At 41.2% G+C, this 26,122-nt stretch overlaps 1 protein-coding gene across 2 annotated transcripts in view; it reads right to left on the bottom strand.

The window, feature by feature from the left end:
• The window catches only part of PCGF5 (polycomb group ring finger 5), a 69,682-nt gene extending 48,362 nt beyond the window's left edge, over positions 1-21,320 (bottom strand). The window contains exon 1 of one of the 2 annotated variants that reach the window (XM_061348942.1): positions 20,905-21,320. The gene's annotated coding sequence lies outside the window, so the exon portion shown is untranslated. The remainder of the gene's footprint in view (positions 1-20,904) is intronic. The other variant, XM_061348945.1, reaches the window with a different exon arrangement.
• Positions 21,321-26,122: the final 4,802 nt, after the last annotated feature.

The raw sequence follows: 26,122 nt of genomic DNA, 5'->3' as shown, positions 1-26,122 counted from the left end.
ACAATCTCCCCATAACTAGGAGAGAAGATGTCAAATAAAGAATACCACTGTGGTCCACAGTGTGTTAATAACTCTGGGAGAACACAGTGTCACTCCTAACTCCTATAAGCATTTCTATGTGAGAAAATTCCAGCACTACATTACCTATTAAGAAACACGCTGGAAGCACGTGGACGCTATTTAGAAGTGTTCATCTGAGCAATATTACACCTCTTAGTCCTGAAGTCACAAAGTTTGCTTTATAATCCCACAGATGTTTTGTTATTTTTGGTTAGGTTGTGAGGACCACTGCACAGGCAGAAACTGCTCATATGAGAATGTCAAATTTCCATTCTTTTTTCTAGCCTTTTCCTCACACCTCCCAAACCCAGGATGATTATATACTCTAACAACCTTCTACTCTGTCTAAAGTACTCCCATATTTCATAAGCATTCAAGTGAACTCTTTTACTTTCGCAGTACAGTACAGTGACTCATTTCACTAATGATGTCAGCAGAGATAAGGAAAGAGTAAGGTTTTCACGTAATATTCAAATGTTGTTACAGAATGAAAACTGCTCACATGAGGAAAGCTAGACTGCTTACATCCCTACAGACTCCATGTCAACAAAAATAACAACAACCTTTTTGCTCTATTCCCAAAACATCAATGCCAGCTAGTAAACCTGCAAAACTCTCAGTAGACTAATGCCAAATATGATCTTTCAGATCTCATTTCTCTATAAAAGGAATATATTATGTTAGACAGGAGTAGGTGGAAACATAAGACATTTAGGCAAAACATCCAAAAGACTCCTGCACAGGAAAATAAACACTCTAGTTTGAGAAAGTTGAGCATTATGCAATGCACACAACTGTGTAAGTAGCCTGTTTTCTGCAGTAAAAGGAATGAAACAGAACACTTACTGACCTAAGTACAAATTTATTTTCAAGACAAACCTAAATTCCAAGTTTGCCAATTCATTCAAGTCCTAGGCAACTTCAGTGCGACACACTTCTTAAACATGTACCTTGAATATCACTGTGGTGTGGATTTCCTTCTCAGTCTGAGTTAGAAACACTCATTATCTCCTCCATCATAAGAACTCTAAAATCTATTCAGAAGCACTAAGGATATATAGAAAAGACTCTCTTCTTCCTTCCTGGCAAATATTTTGTTATTCTGGTGCTACTTAAAGGTTTTTATAGTTTAAGTCTTAAACATTTCCTAGGTTATCCTTCTAAATAACTGGGCCTGGCTAGGATAGAGTTAACTTTCTTCATAGTGGCTCATACGGTGCTGTGCTTTAGATTTGTGACCAAAACAAGGCTGAAAACACAGTAATGTTCTAGCTATTGCTGAACATTGTTTGCACAGCATCAAGGCCTACTCCCTTTCTCACTAGTCACCACAATGAAGACTGTGAAGTGTGCAATAGGCTGAGACGACACAAACAGGCAGATGACCAGAACTAACCAAAGAGATATTCCAGGCCACATAACACTATGTTAGAATCACAGAATAGAACAGGGTTGGAAAGGGCCTTAAGATCATCCAGTTCCAACCCCCCTGCCATGGGCAGGGACACCTCACACTAAACCATCTCACCCAAAACCCTGTCCAACCTGGCCTTGAACACTGCCACAGATGGAGCATTCAGAACTTCCCTGGGCAACCCATTCCAGTGCCTCACCACCCTTAAAGAACTTTCACCTTATATCCAGTCTAAACTTCCCCTGTTTAAGTTTTAACCCATTACCCCCTGTACTATCACTACAGTCCCTAAAGAAGAGTCCCTTCCCAGCATCCTTATAAGCCCCCTTCAGATACTGGAAGGCTGCTATGAGGTCTCCACGCAGCCTTCTCTTCTCCAGGCTGAACAGCCTGAACTTGCTCAGCCTGTCTTCATATGGGAGGTGCTCCAGTCCCCTGATCATCCTTGCGGCCCTCCTCTGGACTTGTTCCAACAGTTCCATGTCCTTTTTATGTTGAGGACACCAAAACTGCACACAATACTCAGGTGAGGTCTCACGAGAGCAGAGGGGCAGGATCACCTCCTTCGACCTGCTGGTCACACTCCTTTGATGCAGCCCAGGATACGGTTGGCTTTCTGGGCTGCAAGCGGAAACTGAAGCTGGCTCATGCTCATTTTCTCAACGACCAACACTCCCAAGTCCTTCTCTGCAGGGCTGCTCTGAATCTCTTCTCTGCCCAACCTGTACCTGTGCCTGGGATTGCTCCGACCCAGGTGTAGGACCTTGCACTGGGCATGGTTAAACTTCATAAGGTTGGCATCAGCCCACCTCACAAGCGTGCCAAGGTCTCTCTGGATGCCATTCCTTCCCTCCGGCGTATCAACCTGCCCTGGGTTCAGCAGTAGCAGTCATTTTTCTCCTTCTTAGTAGCTGATGCAGTGCTGTGTTTTTGACTTTCAGCCTGGGAACAGCGCTGATAACACCGATGGTTTTAGTTGCTGCTCAGTTGTTTACTCTGACCAAGGACTTTCTGAGTCTCAAGCTCTGCCAGGCAGTAGGGGAACCCAGGAGGAAGCAAAGACAGGACACCTGACCCAAACTAGCCAAAGAGGTATTCCATACCACAGCACATCATGCCCACTATATAGGCTGGGGGCAGTTACCCAGCAGGGTGAGCTCACTGCTACTGTACGGCTGGGTATCGGTCAGCAGGTGGTGAGCAGCTGTATTCTCTTCCCTTGTTATTTCCCTTATCATTGTTATTATTGGTGGCAGCAGTAGCGGTTTTGTGTTATACCTTAGTTACTGGAGTGTTCTTATCTCAACCCATGGGAGTTACATTCTTTTGATTCTCCTTCCCATCCCTCTGGGAGTATGGGGGGAGGAAGTGAGAGAGCAGCTGCGTGGTTCTGAGTTACTGGCTGGGCTTAAACCATGACACAACCGAACCACACAGCTTGGTGTCATTGGTAAACTTGCTGAGGGCACAATCAATCCCACTGTCCATGTCACCAACAAAGATGTTGAACAAGACCAGTCCCAACACTGACTCCTGAGGGACACCTCTCGTTACTCATTAATGTTTAGCCATAAAAAGGGAAAAGAGGGGCATTTAGGGAGGTTAGCTGTCTTTTGTTTGGGAGCTAGCTGGTCATCTTGTCTTCCACTTATTAAACAAGTTATTTCTTTTTTCTTTTTTTTTTTTTTTGTAACTCAGCTGACAAGTTTTCTTGCTTTTAACTCTTCCTTTATTCTCTCCCATCCTATTGGGGGTCAAGGGTGAGTGAGCAAGCAGCTTGTAGTGCTTAGATACCTACCAGGGTCAACCCACATTATCAATCAATTAGTAGCATCCAACCTTTTTCTTGTGCTGTTCGGTGATGTGTGAGTAGGTATTGAGGATTTATGCACACTTGTGACATGACTAAGCCTGTATCTGTGTTACAACCAGATGTGTGCTGTCCCAGTTTCTCCATAGCCAGATACAGATGTGCATTGTAGGACACACCCAGCACCTCTGAGCAATGGAAAGAAAGTGGAAGTGGGCTGGGTGCCAGGCAGTACCCAGCTCAGTCTGCACTTTGCCTATACATCAGTTACCTATAGGCAACTGTCCTGTAAGTAGAGAAGGTCAGTTCTTTACATATGAACTTTGTAGAGCTTAAAGAGAATAATTTTGTGTAACACTATACATTCATTATGTGTTGCTAACATAAATGCTTTCAACATACTTGCCCCCAAATAAACAAAAAAGTCCTCCAAAATATGGCCAACTACTGTACATGCTTCTCTCCTTGGGGAGAGGATGAGTTAGTTAAAAGCATGTGGCAGATGCTAGGCCCACTGTTTAGTACACTGCTGGAAAATGTTTCATTTTTGTGGCAATAAGAAGCCATACAGACTAATGACATCTCATAACAGGTAGATATTTATATCAAGATATTGACCTTTTTATGTTTTAGAATGGGAATACACTAGATAAAATTGATAGTACTTTTGGGTGCCCCCTCAGTAATACTTGTTGCTTTTACTGCATTCATAGTAAAGCACCATTTGTATCACTTAACTTCCTCTCACTGAGCAAAAAATGCTATATTACATCAAAAATTAAAAACCCCTTAGCAGTAGATTTTCATACAGAAATTTTATGGGTAAAATAAAAATCAAAATTTAGAAGATGTTGCAAGCAATGTTCCCTATTCACTTTAGGGGTATCTGAACCTGTGGCTTCAGTTTCTGGCTTCTGACTCTAAAAATAAACCCTGAATCACTGTTTCACGTATGAAAAATGCTGTGAACATTTAAGTGTCTGCAGAACTAGTGTAATCTACTTGTTACAGTAAACTGAGTATCTCTTAGACAGGTTTAAAGATTACAGTACATCTGAGACAAAGCTCTTTCTTGCACATCGCTGGAATACAGTACAGTACAGATTACTTAAAGAAGTTATTAAAAAGGCTGGTTATCAGTTATAACAAAATATTTATTTACCAGCAGTGGTACGAAAAAAAATTGCCAAGAAGAAGAGAATAAGCCTGAAAGATAGGAATCCTGACTTCTTAGGGTATGTAAGCATCTTTTAGTTCTATTCACTCAACAGCCACTCTTGTGTTACCTTAGGGAAGCAAAGGCATACACTTCCACAGAATATTTATTTTCTCTAACCTTATTATTTGCGAAATAAATATGAGACATTCACTCAAGTCTGGCTTTCTTCTTTGTGAAAGAACTCGTCTGGAATGCTGATCTTGGTACATTCTGCACCTTAGCTAGTTTGCTTTTATCAGTTATTAAAACTACACATCATTTTCATGTTTATTTTTAAGGAACATAAAAATATAAATGGAGAAGTATTTAATACAGAACAAATAGGAAACAGTATTTTTGCAGAAAAACAGATGGCCAAGCGAAAAAATCTAACCTACTTTGAGACCAACATGTTATGCAAATACAGGATATAGCTCTCCCTTGTATGCAAGGGCTATCTTTTACAGGGCTAGCTGCTGCTTTACTTTCCATATACTTTTTGAATACTACAAAATACTAATCATGTATTTTACAAAGGACCCTGCCATGCCTTTATGAAGTGCTGAAAAAACACACTAGATATTCTGTTCTTCAAAACATCTCATCTAATAGCATCCTACTGCCTTCTCAAAATATATATCCTTCTACTCTGCTTTTATTGATTTAGCAATCTGAAATCTGAAGAATTTCAGCTAATTGAATGCAGAATATTTTCTGCCAGGGCTGTGTATAATTAAACACCCAAATGCTACAGTAAAGACTGACTGCACCACCTTTACTATAATACATATTTTGTAAAAAAAAAAAAAAAAAGTCAGTGTGATCATCTCGTCTGATCTGCATTTAATAAAAACCACCAACCACAGGACTTGTATCAATTCCCGCCTGAAGTTTAACAGATTACTTTGACTAAATCATCCTTCTTATTTTCAGATTACCAGCACTGAGGAATCTACCTGAATCATTAGTAGTTCCAAACAGTAACATAAAAAATGCTTAACTGTAGTCTGAATTAGTCTGAATTTATTACCAGATTTGCTAAACTACAGTAATTTGGTTTTCTTTTAATCTGCAAGACTGAACAATCTGGTTTTGGATATCAGTTACTTTATATCAGATGTTTCCATTTAGTTTACCAAATATAATGTTAAGGGATAGCTTGATTAATGGCTGGAAGTGCCATCATTGCTTTACTTTTACTAAGCTGTGTCCCAGTCTTTCACGATAATGCATGTGTCCCAAGTCCCATATCATTCTTTAAGCCTCCTATATACCCTTTTCAGTTTTTCTGCATCCTCCTTGAAGTGCGATTGCCACATCCAAGTTCAGGGTTTGAGTAGTGATCACAGCATTAACAACCACAGAAGCAATGTAATTCGACAACTGCTTGATATTCCCCTTGCCCATTCATCCAAGACTACATTCTTTTGTCTCCCCTTGACACTGGAAGCTGATTATACCATGACCCTTCAAAACTCTTTCAGAAGTCTGTGCTTTGTGAGCGAAGAATAAGGCACTCAGTAAATAGAACCTACAAATAGTTTTTACATAGTGATTTCTCTTTTGCTGCATATCCTATTCTTCTATTTTATTACCTCAGACCTTAGAGAGATCTGGAATATGCCTGTGGAAGTGAATGAGACTTCTATTCGAACTCATCTAATGTTAGGCAGATTAACTACATTTATATAGAATATACTGATTTTAGAATTTACCACCATGGGGTTTTTTTCTGCTGTTTTCCTCATGAACACCTAAACACTGTATACTTATTTCTGTGGTTTCAAGGGAGGACAGTGGATATGAATGCCTAGCCCTTCTATATTCATTCTTTGGCTTCTATCTCCTCTGCGATGCCTTTTTGATTTGCAGTTAAACAGTATTCTAGTCTAACATTTTAATCAAATGTCTGTTGTAGGGAAATCACAATTGTATTACCTTAAGAATATTGCCAGATTATATCTACATTTAATTTCTGCTGAGGCACTAGTCCGTACTCAAGGTTTTGTGTCATCTAGTTAAAATACTTTTGTAATGAGTTTCTCCTCTGCTCCCTGACCTTTTTTCTGGTAGCCCTGACAATAGAAATAACAAACTTCTAGCTGCAGCATTCTACACCAGTTGAAGTCAGTACTCAGCAACAGTGAGATCAGAACTTGAATTTTAGTTCAACATACAATAAATTGATGGTTTTTAGATAACAGCACCTAGGATATTGGCCTAGAAAACATATGGCAACCTTCCAGTCTTCTGTCTTGCACTTACAAAGAGAAAGCTTTTGAAATTGTATCAGTAAGTCCATCTACATTAGAATAAAAATAATCAAGCCATTTCTCTAGGATTAGGTGACTGATTTCCACCAGTCAACTTGTAATGCCAGTATACCTGGTTTTAGCCTGACAAGCTTCTACATAGCCAAATTCTGGAAATAATTACTAGTTTAAACAAAATGCAAATATAATGCTACAGAAGTAGAAATGGAGCAATTAAGGTATTCTAAATTTAAATAAGCTTTCTTGGGTTTTAAACAATCTGATTTCAAGGGAAAAACCTTTTCTTTCTTGCTTCACACAAATTCACAGATTCTAATTCAGAATTTCCACAATAAATATAAACAATTTGGCCCCTTAAATTAGCAGCTTGCCAGTGCCTTCAGTGGAAATATGGAGTCAGAAATAGATCAAGGTATTCTCCAGGTGAATACTGATACAGCATTACTGAAACGCATGAAAGATTTCAACATCTTCAGTATTAAGATAATAAATTGCCTTTTGACTTCATATTGTGGAGATGGAAGACTACCTGTCAAGTATTTACATATGATTTTCCTTCTGATATCTTAAGGAGAAAAAGAATCACACTCAAAACGTTTCTAACAGTGGCAAAAAAAAAAAATAAATCTAGTACTAGAAACATGTCCTGACTGTGGTTAGTTTTCATGTAACCAAATTTTCTTACATATTAGACACTTCAACATTTGGATAAAGCATGAAAAATATCTGAGTGGCCACCATATACAACAGAGTAGGAACTATGATAGTCTGAACCCATTTAAACATAGTTTTTCTGGTAAGAAGTAATCTTTGTCTGTCCAGCACAGACTTAGTGGAACTATTTTACATGCTATACTCCATGCTAAGTGAAGTTTGTCAACCAGAGCAGACAGTGACCTGAATTCCAAGGAAAATATTTAGAATTTCATACCAGAACTTGTAGTCTAGATTCTTTTCCACAGCCCTTCTGTGATTTCTTTTCAGTGTACACAAGTTCCTTCTTATTCTGAAATGAGTATGAAACCTTGCTAACTCAGAAACAGAAGTGCTGCAGAGAAAAGTGAAAGTGTAAGACCTAAAACCCAAAAGCCCCTAAACATATGTTTACATAGACACCAACTCCAGCCCCACAAACTGAAAATATTTAGCACCTTACTTGCTCACAGGAAAGCAACTCTCTTAGCAGCTAAACCCAGCAGGATCTTGGGCACAGATACAGGTAATAGACACACATTACAGGTAATTGCAATGCAATTTGCTCCTGCAGGGACCTCCTAAGTACTTCAGACTGGTATTCCCCACCGAGCTGATCTACTGCCTTTCCTCTAGAGAAGGAAAACAGCCCAAGTATCTCCCGCATCTGTGCACGATGAAAACAAAATAAACACAAACAAACACCCTCAAAACAAACAAGAACACAAAAAACAAACAAAACCAAACAACAACAAAAAAAAAAAAAACACACCACCACCCCCAAAAAGTACAAACAGGAACAGGTAATGCAACTATTCTGTCATGGAGTTTTCTTTCTAGGTTAGTAGTAGCGCTCAAAAAAAGTTATAGAGCTCCTGCTCTATGCTCTGTTTCTGAGTAAAATACACTGATTGATTTTGGTACATAGTGAGACAAAGGCAGCATCTGCATAGTCAGCAGTTGCATCTTCTTCATTTAGCTATATAGCTTATACGGAATCACTGCTTTCCTGTGTTTGGTATAGGTCCAGGGGTTGATGAATGCAGAGCTAGTGACTTCCAAGTGGATGTTGCTTATGGCAACATGATAAAATGCGCAACGGTGGCTTATCAGGTTTTTCAGCCACTATTTAAAACCTGTGCAACCCACAGGATTCACAGAAATGAGTGGTTAAAAATGAAAGTTACTACAGTTTAGCACATACATTAACACATGGGACACAATGTACCACTTCATGTAACACTCCACTCAGATATCTGATGGAATAGTCACAATCATTAATGCCAGCATTTTACTACTCACTTTTACAGCAACAGCACACTAATTTGTCTGATTTATTTTGACAAAGACCTCAGGTGGCACAACTCCTGAGACATCAATACAGGATGATCAGCAACATTTATGCTTTTCTTATTGGTAGGAAAGTACATGAATCCAAATTCAATTGTCAGTCACCACTTTCAAAGAATGTTTAGGTTTATGGCTGTGACCAAGGTAAATCTCACCCATTCCAATAAGCAGGATCAATAACATCTCACTCTATGAGGTATAAAAGAAGAAAAGGTTTTGCATTATCCATGTTTAAGTATCGTGGGCTTCTTTCTATAACTTTCTGTTACTCTGCACTAGTTCTTTCCTAAACTCTGCATGTCTTCTCCCACAAACGCATATTCAGAACTTATCCATAAGATCACTGTCACAGCTTCCTAAAAACCAGTTTTGGTTGTTGTGGGGGTTTTTCTTAATAGAATATTTTTCATTATATTTCTTATGTTAATGACAATAAAAGTTGCAAACTGTGTCTACTAGCAGTGAGATATGTCTGTATTGCAGACTGACTAGAAACTGTATTCTGGTGTTACCATGGCACTGAGCAACAGGTAATATTCTCTGTCTCGACATTACACTAACCATAGGCAGGTATCTTCCCAGTTTCTTCAAGCTCAGGCAGCAGGAGCTTCCATCTGCTAAAAAACACACAGAGGTGCCCCAATCCATATTTAAGGATTGATTAATGGCTGGACACCGCCCCTGTACCTCCAAGCAACACACCCAAGTATGTTATGGGGAACTATACCTGACTAGTGCCTTTCACTGAACACAAATTGTTTATTACATTCCCTTGTCTAAATATACAACCTTTGGGCAAAACCAACCTCTTATATACCTCCATGACATGTAACTCAACAGAACTCTGTATCTAGATAGAATCATAGAATAGTTAGGGTTGGAAAGGACCTTAAGATCATCAAGTTCCAACCCCCCTGCCATGGGCAGGGACACCTCACACTAAACCATGTCACCCAAGGCCTCGTCCAACCTGGTCTTGAACACCTCCAGGGATGGAGCATTCACAACCTCCCTGGGCAACCTATTCCAGTGCCTCACCACCCTAACAGGAAAGAATTTCTTCATTTCCAATCTAAACTTCCCCTGTTTGAGTTTGAACCCATTACCCCTTGTCCTATCACTACAGTCCCTAATGAAGAGTTCCTCCCCAGCATCCCTCTAGGCCCCAATGAGGACTTCCAAGATTAGTGTAACTTCAGCAAAATTTAGACTCCAAAAAAGTTGAAGAAAAAAATCTGTGCCTTTGCATACATGAACTGTAGCAGTAAGTTTTCAGGTTCAATTTTTCACGACCCTCAGGACTGTTAACAGCTGAGTTTCACACGATTTTAGCTGTATTGGTGATGTCAGAACACTGGCAAATTTTGATATGTGTGTCCTACAAATGTTTAAAATGTTAAAAAATGAATGGCCATCTGTGAACCCCTGTGACCTATATTACCTACTCAGGATAAACCAGTCATTTAGATTGGATACAAGGAGGAAATTGTTTCCTGTTAGGGTGGTGAGGCACTGGAACGGGTTGCCCAGGGAGGTTGTGAATGCTCCATCCCTGGCAGTGTTCAGTACCAGGTTGGACGAGGCCTTGGGTGATATGGTTTAGTGTGAGGTGTCCCTGCCCATGGCAGGGGGGCTGGAACTTGCTGATCTTAAGGTCCTTTCCAACCCTAACTATTCTATGATTCTGTGATTTGGCATCCAAGATGGGCAGAAACTAGTCCTCCAAAGCAGCATGCAACTTCCCTAGGCTGAGACCATTCTTCATCTTTCTGCATTCCTCTGCACCCATTCTACACTACTGCAGGCAACTCCTACTGATAAATCCCTAAACACTCTACAACTGTGAAGTGAATAAGGGGGTACTGGGGAGAAAACTCTTTCAGAACAGAACTGGAGAGCATTACAGTGAGTAAACTATGGTCACACCAACAGCTTAAGAAATGTCCTGACAGTTTAGACCTTTAGCCTTAAAACATCTATATTAGAACACTCTAATTTTTATACTTAACCATGCCAAAAATACAGGAGTCCTATTGCAGAGTCAGTATGACTCCATGCAGTGAAGTTGTCAGCAGTCTGACTCCTGCACCCGCCTAACAGACCTCACATGTATGATTAAACAGAATCAATACCAAACCAGCAAGCACTGAAGGGAAAATAATGTTCTTCGCCTGTTGTTCTCTCTGCTACTTGCTGACAGCAGAGGAAAGAAAAGGTTTAGGAAGCATGCTCTCTACTTGTTTTAGAATGAGCATTGTCTCCTGAGCGGGTGACCCTTCCAGATCACTCTATGTCCATTGCCACATTTCCCTAGACTCTCCTAATGGTTTTGTAACTTCTTTACCCTTTGACACTTGCAAACAGAAGCCACTTGCAATTGTCACTCCTCTGCAAAGCAGTCACCTCTTCTTTCCCCTTCATGATGTCCCTGCCTCTAACAGCCTAAGCAGTGCTAGTCTCCTTTTTAATACTTCCAACTGGAGTCCACACTGGGATTGAGGGAGGAACAATGGCAAGGAAAGTTCCACTCAACTACTTGGCTGCAGATCCTGTCTTTGGAAAACGCAGCTGGCAAACTTTGATCAGACTCTTCTAAGAATATATATAAACTTAGATTTTTTTTTCAAAGGCTTATACTTAGATCAAACACGGTTCAAGAACATGAAAAAACACATTCACAATACAAGGACAATAATTAAGCCATATCTGAGGTCCTGGTTTAATGAAAACGTTACAAAAATTTGTTTAAATGGGAAAAATGACAACTTTCCCCTAATCTTGTTCTTGGAATTATTTAATAACTGACAATTTTATAATTCAAAGCAAGGTCTATGGTAACTTTATGGCAAGTACAAGAAGTACTTGTGTTAGGCTTTCCTCTATCTACAGGCATGTTCAATACTGGCATAAAGTCAAATGGATGAACTGAAGTTTAAGTTACAGCAGATTTAATCAGCTAGACTAAATTTCTAAATTATCTGTATTTTTACGGATTCTACCCTGGATTCATGAGACTCAAGACACTGCCTTTGAAAATATGCAGTAAAAATAACATGGTAATTGCCTCCCCAAAAAGATGAAAACTATAAATCCAAAGGCCAAATGTTCAGCAAATCTTTGCAAATATTCTTTATATATTAGAGGTGTTTGAGAAATCTAGGTATAGGACAGCTAGATGGGGGAAGCGGGGAGGGTTTTCCACTGTCGAGAAAGAAGTCAGAGTTTGCACCTAGTAGTCCCAAAACACTGAACTTCCTCCAATAACTCTTGTCCATGTGACCCAAACCCACTTCTAGTGCAAAAGCCTAGCAAGTATCCAAAAAAGCAAGACCAGCAATTACCTTAAATATTAAAGAGCTGTTTTCTTAATGCACACTGTTCTATTAAAGCTGTTCTTCTGTCAGTGTAATTACACACATATTAGTAGACCTCTAGGTGCCAGAATGAATTCCATTAGAACACTTTTCATTAGAAAATTCCATCTCCCACTTCTCAATCCTAATCACCAAGTCAAGGCTGGAAACAAAAATTCACAGATCTTCTAGCATCAAAAATTATACGACTTACTGGAAATACTGCCTCTACCGCACAACCATATTCCAGCTAAAACCTTCAGTGTTCTGGTGGTAATGACCCATTTTCTTCCTGCCCATGATGGAGCACTATCTCACAACTTTTCCCTATGCTAATATCCCCTTTGTTTTACAGATGATAACCATACTTTTCCTTCAAATTAGCTACTTGATTGCTGTAATTAAAACAAACTCAACAAATTCCCAACTTGCCCTCGATCCACAGTTAACAGCAGACCTGACCTAGTGGACCAGTTGTACCGAAACAGAGAAGCACCACTCTGGAGCTTGTTAATCCATCTGCAAGTCCATTTAACACACTAGCACGTAAGAAAATTTGAGCTTATTAGTTCCTCGCTGGGTTAAACTTTTGGGGGTTCAGTGACTGCCAAGGCTCAGACAGAGTAAGAGATGGCAGCAGCTCTTCCCTCATTCAATAGGAGTGCCTATAGATGTCTTCTAAAACTGTACGCTTAGCTCAAACTTTGCTGCAATTGTTTTGAAACCTGAAGAAGGGCTTGTGTGCCCAACAGTTTGCATGGATTTCCCTGTTGTATTAGTTAATGTAATAAGAGCTATTATATCTTGAGAAGTCAGATGTCACAGAAAAGCTCCTCTGTTACAGACTGGTTACAGGTTTCATCCAGCTTCACACTGAATTCACCAGAAAAGCTTCTCTGCAATTAATAGAAATTTTGAGTTGCAGACCAATCCCCTGTAAATTTACATTCTAAATTTTCAGCAATTAATAAATAAGAGTTATGCATAAATAGCAGATTTTAAACACTTCACTGTGTGAGACACCAACTGCCCCTGAGTACATTATTTCAAATAAATCCATTTGAATCCTTTGATTACTGTCCGTACAAATACTTGCAAATTTTGGTAAATATGTATTTGGAATGAAAGTATGAAAGTTTACATTATCTATGATGTATCAAAAGAGTTAAGATGGAAAGCTGAAAAATATTGATTAAGCAGCTCTTCAAAATCAGTTTGTATGCAGAGAATTTCTACAGCCAGAATCAACCAAGAGTACTTACTCAAAATATCATTTATAGCATATAAAGGATCTTCTGCCTCTGCAGCTAGTACTGATGATTCTTCAAAAAAGTAAATAACAGTTTTACAAAACCATGAAAGAAAGAAACATCTTTAACTTCATTCAGTCCACACACTGGCTACTTAAGACCTGATCTTCCATCTGAAGCAAGAACTGTGTTTTCATTATAAAATTAATCAAGAGCCTGGTGTCTTACACATTCCATTCTTCTTGAGGGAGGAAATAAATGTAATTGTGCTTGCTTTAATAAGTGGTGATGCTTCTTTAAGAATCACTGAAGACTTTTATCTCAAGATCAGTTAACTTCTTTGTGGCAGAGAGAATTTATCTGTCTGTCAGAGCTGATGAGTAGTAACTAGCACTGAAATTTATCCTCAGAATATTTAAGTTTTGGATTCTTTTATTTGAATGTGCTTTTTTAGTACACAAACACTCTAAGAGATGCAACGCGATACATAATATGATCTTAAAAATTCTAGGAAAGTCAGATAGACTCACAGAATCATAAAGTAGCTTCAGCGGGAAGGGACCTTCAAAGGTCATCTAGTCCAAACCCTCTGCAATGAGCAGGGACATCTCAGAACTACATCCAGCCTGCCCTTGAATGTGATCAGGAATGGTGGATCCATCACCTCTCTGGGCAATCTGTGTCAGTATTTTACCACATAATTCTTTCCTCACATCCAGCCTGAATCTCTCCTCTTTCAGTTTAAAACCAGAACCCCTTGTCCTGTCACAACAGGCCCTGCTAATAAGTCTTTCAAACAGATAAACACAGCACATTTTACATCCCAAAGAAAAGTGATAATTTCTCTTTCCAATCCAAATTAATTTAAAAAGGTGACAATATTTTACCAGTACTGTTAAAAAGAAGAACCAGAACTAGGAAGTACAATGTGAAGACTTCTGCTACTGAAAGGAACTCCAGTGCTTTTCCTTTCTTCTACGTAGAGCTTCAGATTCAGGAAATTAATTTCGTGTTATAGGTCATGTCATCAGTTTTACATTGTATTATTATGTCAGCAACTGCTAAAGAGACTCAGTGTTAAGTTTTGGAGAGCTGCTTTTATCAGTCAAGCCCTGCTACTGATCAAGGCCTGCAAGCACTATCACTGTACTGACAAAGCTAAAATAGGAATTATGGCCATACAAGTAATTTCAATCTGCAGGTACTTCCTTTCTGCATCATAAATTCACAGACTATGAAAAATGCAGCAATTAGGAGAATGCCAAGACTGGAAACTGAGACTGTTCTTTAATAGGAACCTTTTCATGGGTTAGGATGCTCAGTGAGAGCACAATACATGCTACAGCCTATGCTCTTGTCTTACACTTGGGGGGATGGGGTGTCTTAAGCTCTTATTTACATAAATTATCCTCATTTTAAAATGATTGAAAACAAAAAAGAAACTTCTATACGTGGTAAAAATGTAAGAATTAATCCAAGTGCACTTTCATACATCTACACTATCTGTATGAGTATGTATTAAAATACTTCGACTTCTTACATGATGGTAGAAAATCTTAAAAAATGTAAATGTTAATGCATATTGAAATGTTTCATTTTCTAGTTTTAAAGAGAAATCTCATATATTCTACTTCTGCAAATTACTTAGCTGCAACCACTAAGAAATATCTGTTACTGTCTCATTAAGTCATAAAACCATATATATGATCACACAACTACTAATTCACAGTTGTTGTAAACTTAGTTTTGTTTAGTGAAATGGAATTCACTAGTACTGACTGAAACTGCTACAGAAAAATTATACTAGTCCTGAAAAAGTAATCCATGAACATGAGTAATTTTAAAGACCACTACAAAGAGAAAGTAGTGTAAATGTATCGAGTAATGCTACATTGAAAATCCATATATTTCCTATACTCTTGATATGTGCCAATGTGAAATCACCCTTGTAATTACAAGGTGAAGATAAAGCACCTCTCTGTCATTAAGCTGTAACCACAGCATTTGGTTCCTCATGGAAGAAGTCAGTTGTAGCAATTTCATCTGTCTATAATCAGTGTAAGCAATCTCTAACTCCACATCTCTGCGAAGTGAACCGGGACAGCTCAGGTACCAAAAGAACGATGCGATTCCAAGCCCACAACAGAATAAACCTCTATTATGGGTACCACAGGGTGTTTTGGCTAGGCAAGAAAATCACAAATAGATTGGGGTTTGGGTTTGGGTTTTTTGTTGGTGGTGGTTTTTGATTGTTTAGTTGTTTTTTTAAGAAGGACCAGAAGACACTATGAAAATTACAACCAATCTGCCCCTTACAGAAGTTCATCACATTTGAGAATTCCTGTGAGATTTTTCCTGCTGAACTATGTTAAAACAAAACTTAAGTCTTATTTTTCTTAGGGCTTAATTTTGCTCTTGGTAGTATTCATTGTCTATTCATGGTCTCCCTCACTGGAACATCACATGAGTCACAAAAATGTGAATTTAGATTTGTTGTTCTCTTTCATTCATACTGATGTATATTTGGAGTCATATTTTACTTACAGTGTTGATCTTTGGACAAATCTTCTATAAAAAGTGCAGAAGAATTGTTTTGTTTTTATTTGCACTGAGATAGAAGCACAGTAAAGACATCTAAAATGAAAGCTATTATTTATTACCTATTTCCATAGAGACCGGAAGCCAAATCAGCCAGGATACTAAAGTGCTGCAGAATTTACAAACACAGAATGAATGACAAAGTGTTCCCTACAAGCTCCTAATACAAAACCTAAGCTGTAACAGGTGAACTAAACAAGTATTCAGGGTGGAGTCTGGAAGATGGAAACAATAAACTGGATGAAAGCAATTTTACAGCAATTACAAACTATGACCCTCCCTGCTGGTATCAGATGGTACTCACTGATTCAGCTGTCTGCTATCCATAATCACAAAGCCATAGATCTTCTGAGGAAGCAAAAAAATGTCATAAAGTTGCCAGAAACAATATATCTTTGTCAGAAAATAATTTTGTAATGCTGCCATCAATAATATGCATAGAATGAATCATACCCATGAATCAGGAAAAAAAACACAGCTTCACCATTTAGGTCCCAACACTATTTCTCAGTACATCTCCACTAGTCATTTAGTGTGTAGGCATAGGCTTTTTTTGACAAGAATTTGCTTTGAGCAGGAGTGATATGACTACAAAGTGGCCTTCCTCCAAAGAACCAATATTGACACTGTGCACAGTGGGTCACCGAAGGCACCCCATCTGCAGCGTGGATCACCTGGTTCTTCAGCAGTCAATGCTCAATGGAGAGTGATACAATCTCCAAAACAGCTAGCACAAACTCAACTGTCAGTGGAGAGTCAATGCTGGAAAGCAGTTCCTGAACCATCACAGAATCTAGAGACATGAAGCCTAGTGCCTACCTCTTTGCAATGTATCAGTTGGTAATAGAACAGTATCTTAAGTAAAGATCCTCCCAGTAACTTTTAGTCTCATCTTTAGCCTATTCTGAGAAAGTAAGTCTTCTCAGTTTTTCCTACTTAGGTCTTTTATAAAAATAGGACTATAGTAGCAAATTATCAAGCTATTTTTTCATTTCAGCCAAACCTCAAAACACATATAAAACAATGACAAAGGAAGAAAATTATTCCGTAACATAAAAAAATGACCAATACACAGTAGCAAATAAACAGTTTAGACAGATGTTAGGAAAACTGCTGAGACATGCATGAATTCAACTATTAATAATGGGATATATGGTTTCGGTTTTATGTAACCAGTCGAAGTTATTTGTTTCACATGTAAAAAGTAATAGTGGCAGCTGTTGAGACTGTTGTGCTCAAGTAACACTATATATCTTTCATTCCAGAATTGTCCTACGCTTGGCGGTGAACAATCTTTATTTTATAAGCAATAATTAAGATAGAGATGGTAACACTGCTATTTCCCATTTGCACACATACAGCTAGATAGACACAGTCTGGTCAGAGCATGGTGGAGCTTGCTGCCAGTGCTATACCTCCTCTGTTCATTACGGATTTCAGTCTCAAAGTTTGTCAAGCTGTTACTTTTCACAGCAGTACATTTACTGGAAATCACCTTGGTATAGTACCCACTTTTTGTAACTTCTTAAAAAAAAAAATTAGACTAGTAATAGAAATTAACTTCCTCACAGGCAACTGCAGTAAATGTTTTTAACTGAGGATCTGGGGAGCAAATGGCTCCCAGGCGAATGTGCACTTAGCACAAAGTTTACAATAGTTATAGAAAAGATTCTCTTTTTCAGCACCAGCATTGTGCCTTTCTACAGGAATAGTACACAACTTTGCCTGGGACTGCTGCATCTCTCTAGAATGGGTCTTTAAAGCAAAAACTGCAAAAAACAATCTTGCTTTCCTTTTCCTTTCTTTCCCCCCTTCCATTGGAATGTTAACTTTCAGTTGAGATAGCTGGGAGGCCATATGAAGGTGCTGTCAGCACTAGTCCTTCAGAGCACAGAATCTCCAAAGTAGGTGATAACTTGAACTATTTTTTTTGTCAAAGTAATATTTATTCCAAATGAAGATTATAACTTATTATACAATCATAGAATGGTCTGGGTTGGAAGGAACCTTAAAGATCATCTAATTCCAGGCCCCCTGTCATAGGCAGGTACACCTCCCAGTAGACCATGTTATTGAAAGCCCCATCCAACCTGGCTAAAACTGCTCAACATCATCTCTTCTTGTGGGTTTTTGGGGGAGGGTTGGTTTTGGTGGTGTTTTTTTTTTTTGTTTGTTTTGGTTTTGGTTTGGTTTTTATGTATATATATATATGAAAGGCAGTGTAAGTTTTTATATATATTCATGAATGTATCATGCTAAGAACAAAACCTATGTATCCCAACATAGCAAAATCCAAGATACAAAGTTCAGACACTCCACTTTTATCTGCATTGCCCTCTTCCGTTCTCAAAGTTCTGCTCTGAATCCTACAGTAACCTGCTTAACAGTCCTAAAAATGGTTGCACAGAAGCAACCTTAAACCAGTCAATTTTATCTCACTTTATTTTGCACATTCTGCAGGCTTAAAAGTGAAACCTAGAATTTTTCACTGCTACTTTGAAGCCTAGAGTGCATATAGAGCAGGAGGAAACAGCTGGAGCAGAGTGGTGAGTCCACTTTGCAGTATTACTTGCTGTACTGCTTTCAGCTGAGATATGGCCACATAGAATGCCATACACACTATAAGTTTCTATCTTCTTGTAGGGAAATTAATGAATGCTATTTGACCGTTGATTTAAATGCACAAATACAACAGTATTTTTCCTGTTATCCTGACCACCCAATATACCTAACTTACGAGGATCTCTATTACAGTGTGTTGACAGTCATGTGCAGTCTTTAATTGGTTATCTTTAGAATCTTCTGGTAGTGAGGTGTTAAAAGGCACACAATGAACCTTAAGTACTACAGTTTTCACACACTTAGGTGCTCCATTCCTGTAATTATGCTATAAAATTGTTTCTGAAGTGGCAGCTAACTCAAACAAAACTAGTCAAACAAAAACTAGTCAAACACAAACGCTAACACACCCTTTTCCCCCCAGTAGTAACAAATACCCACACCAAGCCCTTCCATGACCAAGGCATCCATCCATTCCTGTTTGGAGAACGACTTGAGATACATAACACAGCGAGATAAAGGATACCCAATGCCAAAGGAGACACAACGGTTTACCAGCAAGTCATACAAAGCTGTTCAGATACTTTTATACTGTAAAACCAAGTGCTGGTATTTGTAAAGCAGTACCTCACTAATAAAGCAACTTTATTTCTGGACAGTGGCAGGTATGCCGAGAAAAAAACAGGAATTAATCTTGTAAAATTCATAATTCTGTCCCTGTACAGAGAGAGGCAGACATGTCAAGAAAACATGAAAGATGGAAATTCCACTTTAGAACCAAGTTGAAATTGAAGGAAAAATTCTATATAGGTCCCAGCCTCAATCCCATTTAAGACAGCAACAGGCAAGAGGATCAGGTACGGAAGCCTACCTAGGTACAACTCCAACGTGTTTATTAAATAAAGTGGCTTGTTTTCCAAATATGAATTTATAAATTTTCAATCTAACAGAAACAAACTATTTTTGCTTAACAAAACTAAGCAAAACAAAACCCAGTTTAAAAGCATCTGGGATCTGCCTCTGGCTTCAGGGTACGGACATAGTGCGGTAACATTTGGGGGGGTGGTGGTGTTTAAATTTTATTTAAGAAACAAATACACTCTGAATAACATAGTTACTTTAATCTGACCATTAGCATCTCCCGTTTTGAGAATTTAAGCTAAAATAAAGGGCAGCAAGCAGATACAGAAAGAGGTTACTATTCAACCACGGAGCCAGGAAAACTGCAATGGAGTGTTGCAAAACTTTCACAGTTCACAGACTAGCCCTGGGAATCCTGCTGGGTTTCTGAGCAGTCTATACTTCTTACAACCCACCACTTATCAGAAACTGACACTAACCTTTCCCTGTCTACAGTAACAACTATGTTCCCTCGCAATTGTGTGTATGAGAGATGATTCACTTGCTTCTATTCCATGGAACTGATGATTCATTCAATCGTCTCCACATCATGTTAACATATTAATCATAATGGCAGCAGAAATCAAGTTCTTAAACTTTGTTATGCTCAAATGTTTATTTTTTTTGAGAGAGCGCAGAAGAAACCCAACATGCGGAGAGGAACCAGGACAGGTTATGTTTCAACTCCAAGACAAGGTTTGGGAAACACACCCAACCCACGTGTAAAACGAGCTTGCCGTATTCCACCGGCGGGCTGCGAGGTTCGCTCCGTTCCTCTCCCTGCCCGGGCCGCGCCGCCCGCCCCGGGACAGGGCTGTTCCCTCTGCCCCGGTACCTGCTGCGGGATGGCGCGGCGGACCGGGGTGTACCGCGTGTCCCCCCCGCCACGCAGAGGGCTTGTGCCTCTCCTCCTCCGGTGACAGCTTATATAATAAGCCAAGCTAATCACGACGGAAGCGAGCCAAACTGCCACGGAGCATTAGGCAGGGATAATTACCCACAGGAACAGATGCTTTGGACCAGAACCTACTCCTCGCTAACTAGCCGCCCAGGCGCCTTGCTAGAAAAATCCTCGCAGGGGTGGATCGGCTCCCGCCGCAGCCAGCCGCGGAGCGCTCGTCACCCTCATCACCCAACCGCGCTGCGCGCCGTCCCCTCAGGAACACACGAGCATCGCGATCGGCACCAGCCTCCCGCGGGCGCGCTCCGCGGTCCCCGCCGGCCGGCGCCCTGCACCGCCGCCCTGCCCGCGCAGCTGCTAGCTCCCTCCTCGGCGGCGAATTGGAGGAGAAAGTTACTCGTCGGCCCCTGCCGCAGCGCGGTTCAAGAGCAATGTCACGTTCAACAACTTGTTATGACACATGATCCCCCCCCACACGCATCCACACCCCGCCGCTGCCCTCCTGCCCGGCGGCCCCCACCCGCCCCTGCCGCCGGCCGCCTTACCTTCCCCCTCGAGAGGCCGCGGGCACCCGCGGGCGTGTGCGGGAGTGGGGTGCGTGTGGCAGCGCGGGCGGCGCCGGCTGGGCGGGGGGAGGGGAGGGCGGTTGAGGCGGTTGGGCGGCGGGAACGCGCGCCTCGCCGGACTTGTTGGCGGGCGGCGGGGGAGGCTGCGGGGCGGCGCGGGGAGCGTACGCGGAGGGGAAGAGCGGGGGGCGGAGGAGTTTCCCGGGGCTTGTTTACGCATTGCCGCCCCGCTCGGTGCACGCACTTCACTCTCTGATTGGACACAAACTGGGGCACAGCCTGGCTCGGGCCCTGCCGGCACGGCAGCGCGGCGGCCCTCGGCGCCACTCGGCCGCCGCTGGAGCCCATGCTGGGGAGCGCCACGGCGAGGCACGGGAAGCTTCACTGCCCGCCCGCTGCCCCACGAGCTCCACCAGCACCCGCCACCGGCAGTCAACCCTCCTCAGCCGCTGCGCGGCCGCCGGCACTGCGCATGCTCCGCTCGCCGGCGGGGGGTGCAGAAAGCGCATGCGCCCTAGTGTCTGCGCATGCCCATTGAGCCGGGGAGGTCGGTGCCGAGCCGCTGCCCAGTCTGTGCCCTCAGCTCCCGGGAGGGACTGGTGGAGGGGGCTGTGGGAATAGAGCGGATCAGCTGTGCGGGGGGGCTGGGGCTGCGACGGCGTTGTTCGCCTTCTCTGAGGCGGGAAACTGGTGACTGAGCGGGGGCCGGTGGAGCTGTCAGCTCCCGTGTAGGCGTTATGTAACCCGCGTCCCTCTGAGGGCCCGGGCCGGCCAACGGCTGGGGGTAACCGCTTCAGCTTTGCTCGAGCTGCGGCGGAGAGGGCCGCCTTCGGTAGTGCCACCGCTTCTGCCGGCGGTAATGTCTGGGAAGGGGCTTCCCCTCGGGGCTGCTCTGCATGTTTATGTGAGTACGTTTCCCTACCGGGGACGTGGATATGCTCTCTCATGCTCCAGCCGGAGGAGCTGCCCCCCGTGTAGCGGGAGCGGCCGGGGAACGCCGCTGCCGTCTTCCTGTTGCTACGCTGCAGGTGCGTCCCGCCCCGGCGGCGCAGTTACTGACAGGAGCACACCATTGCCAACGGGATAGGAAAAGGACTCCTCCTCGTTCCCTTAGCGCATAGGATCAGGAAAACTTCACACGGCGGTACGCGGGCGCAGCGGGCGTCTGCAGGCAGCAGGGTTTACCGTTATGTGAGCAACCTCCGCGCCAGGAACACCGTATTGTTACGTTTGTGGAGGCAAAAGGCCATTGCACCAAAGGGTATTTTCTCCTTAGTTGATTTCTGCTGTGTTCATTGTGACTCATATCTCATCCATGGTAATTTCCAGCGAAAGAAATAATTTAAACCAAGGAATTAATGAGAACATAACTCGATTGAATTACATGACTCATGTATTCATTAATTCTAATTAAGTAACCCTTTACCGTCCCTTTTACTCCCACCCTACAGTTAACAATGGCAATAAATATAATATCAAAAAGTATGCCATGAGAGCCCTTTGCAATAGGAATCCCCAGTTTGCACACTCAGTATGCACCACAGGAATTTCCCTGACTCATTTGCTGATGAGTAAGCTGCTCACTCAAGTTTTCCTGAGATTTAACAGTAAAGCATTCAACTTCCTCATGCTGGTAAAAGAATCAGTATTCCCTGTAACCTCTGTCACGTCTCTTGCATGAAGTTTGGGATAAGACTACTTGCTAGAACCACTTTCCTGCAAGCCAGCAGAGCAGTTGGCCAGCTGTGGCATTCACCTGCAAGTTAGTACCTTTCATGAGTTCAACTTTCATTCTTAGATGGAAAGTCAAAGAACAGTTTTGAGGGGTTCGCTTTAATCTGTGATACCTACCAAGTGCCACTGCATTAAAAAAAAACAAACTACCTAGAGTTTTCTTGCACCTACTTTTTTCCTCTTAGCCACCTCAAGCCTTCCTGAGAGCACTTACCAGGACATCTAAGATGCTTCAGCAACATCTGACCAGGTTGCAGTATCACATGTATTTAGACATCAATGTGCGCTGTCAGGAAGTGGGTATTCTGAGACTTTGCTGGTCAGGCTAGTACTGATAATGACTGTCAGGTCATCTGCTGGTTATAATTGGGTTTGTGATAATCACTCAGATTTGTGGTATCAGTGCATTCAGCGCTTTTGAGTTTATACTCAATGGGGGTCACACTGTGCACAGAGTATATTTAGAGATTTAAAGAAACTTCACTGAAAATAAATTGGACTATCTATACTAGCTGTTGGATCAGGTTCATTGAAAACTCTGGCATATCTGAATAGTTTTACCTGGGTCCTATCCTTAAAGGCTTGGGGTGGGTTATTTAGTTTTGTTTTGCGAGGCTTGTGTGAGGCTGCGGTAACTAAAACTTCTGACTATAGTCAGAAGCTTTCATTTGGAGAAAGTAAACAGAGAAATTTATTTTATTTGTTTAGAAATTTATTTAGAGAGTAAATAGAGAAATTCTGGATCATGAAAGAACAGTTTCCAAGAGAGACAGTAGTTCCTCTTGTGGTCTTTGCTCATCTGAAAAAGGGTGGAAACAGAAAAAAATCCCTTCCTAGTCCTTCTTGTATATGAAGATTCTTGAGCATTGAGTGATTTTAGTGGAAAATCTATCTAGTCTGGGTCTGCCATCTTTCATCATAAAACCATTCCCCCTTGTCCTGTCACTACTTGCTCTTGTAAAAAGTCCTGCTCCAGCTGCCCTATAGGCCCTCTTTACATACCGGAAGGATGCTCTAAGGTCTCCCTGGAGCCTTCTCTTCTTCAGGCTGAACAATCCCAGCCCTCTCAGCCTGTCCTTATAGGAGAGGTGCTCCAGCCCTCTGATCATCTTCGTCTCCCTCCTTTGTACTTTCCTCAACAGCTCCACATCCTTCCTATGTTGCGGTCCCTAGAGCTGAATGTAGTACTGCAGGTAGGGTCTCATGACAGCAGAGTAGAGAGGCAGAATCACTTCCTTTGATGCCACCTTGGTGCAGCCCAGCATACAGTTGGCTTTCTGGGCTGCAAGTGCACACTGCTTGGTCATGTTGAGCTTTTCATTGACCAACATCTTTAAGTTCTCTTCAATGCATTCTCTGCCCAGCCTGTGTTTGTGCTTGGGATTGCAGTAACCCATATGCACTTGGCCGTATTGAACTTCGTGAGATTTGCATGGGCCCACCTCTCAAGCCTATCAAGATCCTTCTGGACGGCATCCCTTACCTCCAGCATGTTGACTGCACCATACAGCTTTGTGTCATCAGCAAACTTGCTGAGAGTGCACTTGATCCCACTGTCCATGTTGCTGACAAAGATGTTAAACAGTGCTGGTCCCAGTACCCAATGCAAAACATGATTTAGTACTAAGACATCTCACCAAATGTTTTCTGTCTACCTAAATAATGGATGTGGGTTTCCCCTTTAAAGATTTTTGTTCAAAGCCAAGAGGGCCACATATTTAAACATAAGTCCATACATATAATTTGTAAATTTAGATTAAAGTTTATCTTCTCACATATTTTCTCATCTCCTAGGAGACACCAAATAGCAAGAGACTAATAATCAAAGCACAAGAGTTGGCACCACTCACTCATATTTGTTGCAATGTAAGACATAAAGTTCTAAATCCATTAAGTGGCTGTGAAAACCTCAACTGCAGATTCCAGTTTTGTTTTGTATCTTAGATGATACTGAATTCTTAGTGTAAACAGCTTTTATAGCTTCACAGAAGAAGAGGGTTTGTCTGGTTCAAGACTCAGTTTTCTAACTATATTTCTTCCACTTCCTCTGTTGATTTTATTTCTACTACAGTGGGGAGACTTAAACCACTCCCTCTGTCTTTCTTTTTGATCTCAACTTTTTAACATGTACGTGTTTCCTCAAGATGATGGCTTTTAAAAATTCAGTTAATTGTGATTAGAGCAACAGCCACATCTGGATCTCCTCTTATGATGATCGAACTTGGGAGAACTGGTATGAATGTAGTTCTAAACCATAACACATGTGGTTGGGAAATACTTTTCTTTCTAACTAAAAATAAGCAAAATCAAAGTGTTTAAGTTGGTTCTCAGCCTTTGCTACATTTAGGGTTGTAAGATAACTTCCAAGTCATTAGCAAATCTCTAACAAGCCCATATAATTTCCACTGAAGGACAAGCCATAACTTTTTGGTATCTGTTTATCTTTCAGATCTCTGGCTGTCAATTTCTGACTTAATATATGTAATTATCAGTGAGTGCCCTTCTTACCTCTTCAGGAATATTGCCAGGGTGCCTTTTTCCTTTTCCAAAGCTTACACAGGAATTATGGCTTTAAAACTTCTAGCAGTTAATTAGGCAGCTTTCTTATGAGCTAGGACTTCTTGCCAGCTCTCTCCCTTTCATCCAGAATATGACTACTAAGCTGTCTTGTTTAGCAGAGTACTAGGGCACTCCATGACTACTTCCATTTGAAAAGAGAGCATCACAACTCCTATATTTAGAACCACTCTGCTGTTTTAATTACTATTTTACCCTATGATTTTTCATTTCAGGCATTTCAGTTTCATTCATTGTATACGTTACCATGTCATATGCAGTTGGCTCTCCAAGCCAAGTTACCAGTTGTTTACTGGTCAGCTATAGACACCCTTGGGTTTTAGTTTTACTGAGCACAGCTTAGTAGTACTTTTGATTCTAGAGTATCTCATACCAATGGAGAGATTAAATTGTGAATTCTGCTTTTTGGTGGATATTTTCAACTTGAGCATTGTTTTATTTCTATTGTATTAAGTGCCAAAACATACTGACATATTAGTTACACATTGGAAAATAAGTGCTCTCTGGCCTTTCAACTAGACTGAGTTTTGACTCAGTTGCAAAGGAGAAGGAAAAGGTGCTTAGCATGGCTTCAGTTCCAGCAGGAGGAGGAGTTGCCAGATGATCTCTCTATCTTCTGTCAGCTAGAATAACTGCCTAATTGCAAAGCTGCTACAGAGCCTACCACAAGATAGTATCAGTTTCGTTTCTGCCCAGGACAAAGCTGTTGAGATCAGCAGGTGAAAAGCATGTAACCTATTGTCACATTGTAAATATGTAAATAAATGACAAACATCTTTGAGCTACCAGCCAGAATCTGGTATTAAAGACAAACAAACATCTCCAGTGTTGGAGCAGATCATTAAGCTCAGCTACACCCACAACAAGGCTAGACTCTCAGCAGGCA

The sequence above is a fragment of the Neopsephotus bourkii genome, unplaced genomic scaffold, assembly GCF_033783945.1.
Source record: "Neopsephotus bourkii isolate Nb327-2 ecotype Australia unplaced genomic scaffold, CSIRO-AGI_Nbou_v1 NB_379, whole genome shotgun sequence".
Taxonomy (NCBI): domain Eukaryota; kingdom Metazoa; phylum Chordata; class Aves; order Psittaciformes; family Psittacidae; genus Neopsephotus; species Neopsephotus bourkii.
Note: the sequence above shows the minus strand (reverse complement) of the source record. Positions and strands in the feature narration are given on the sequence as shown.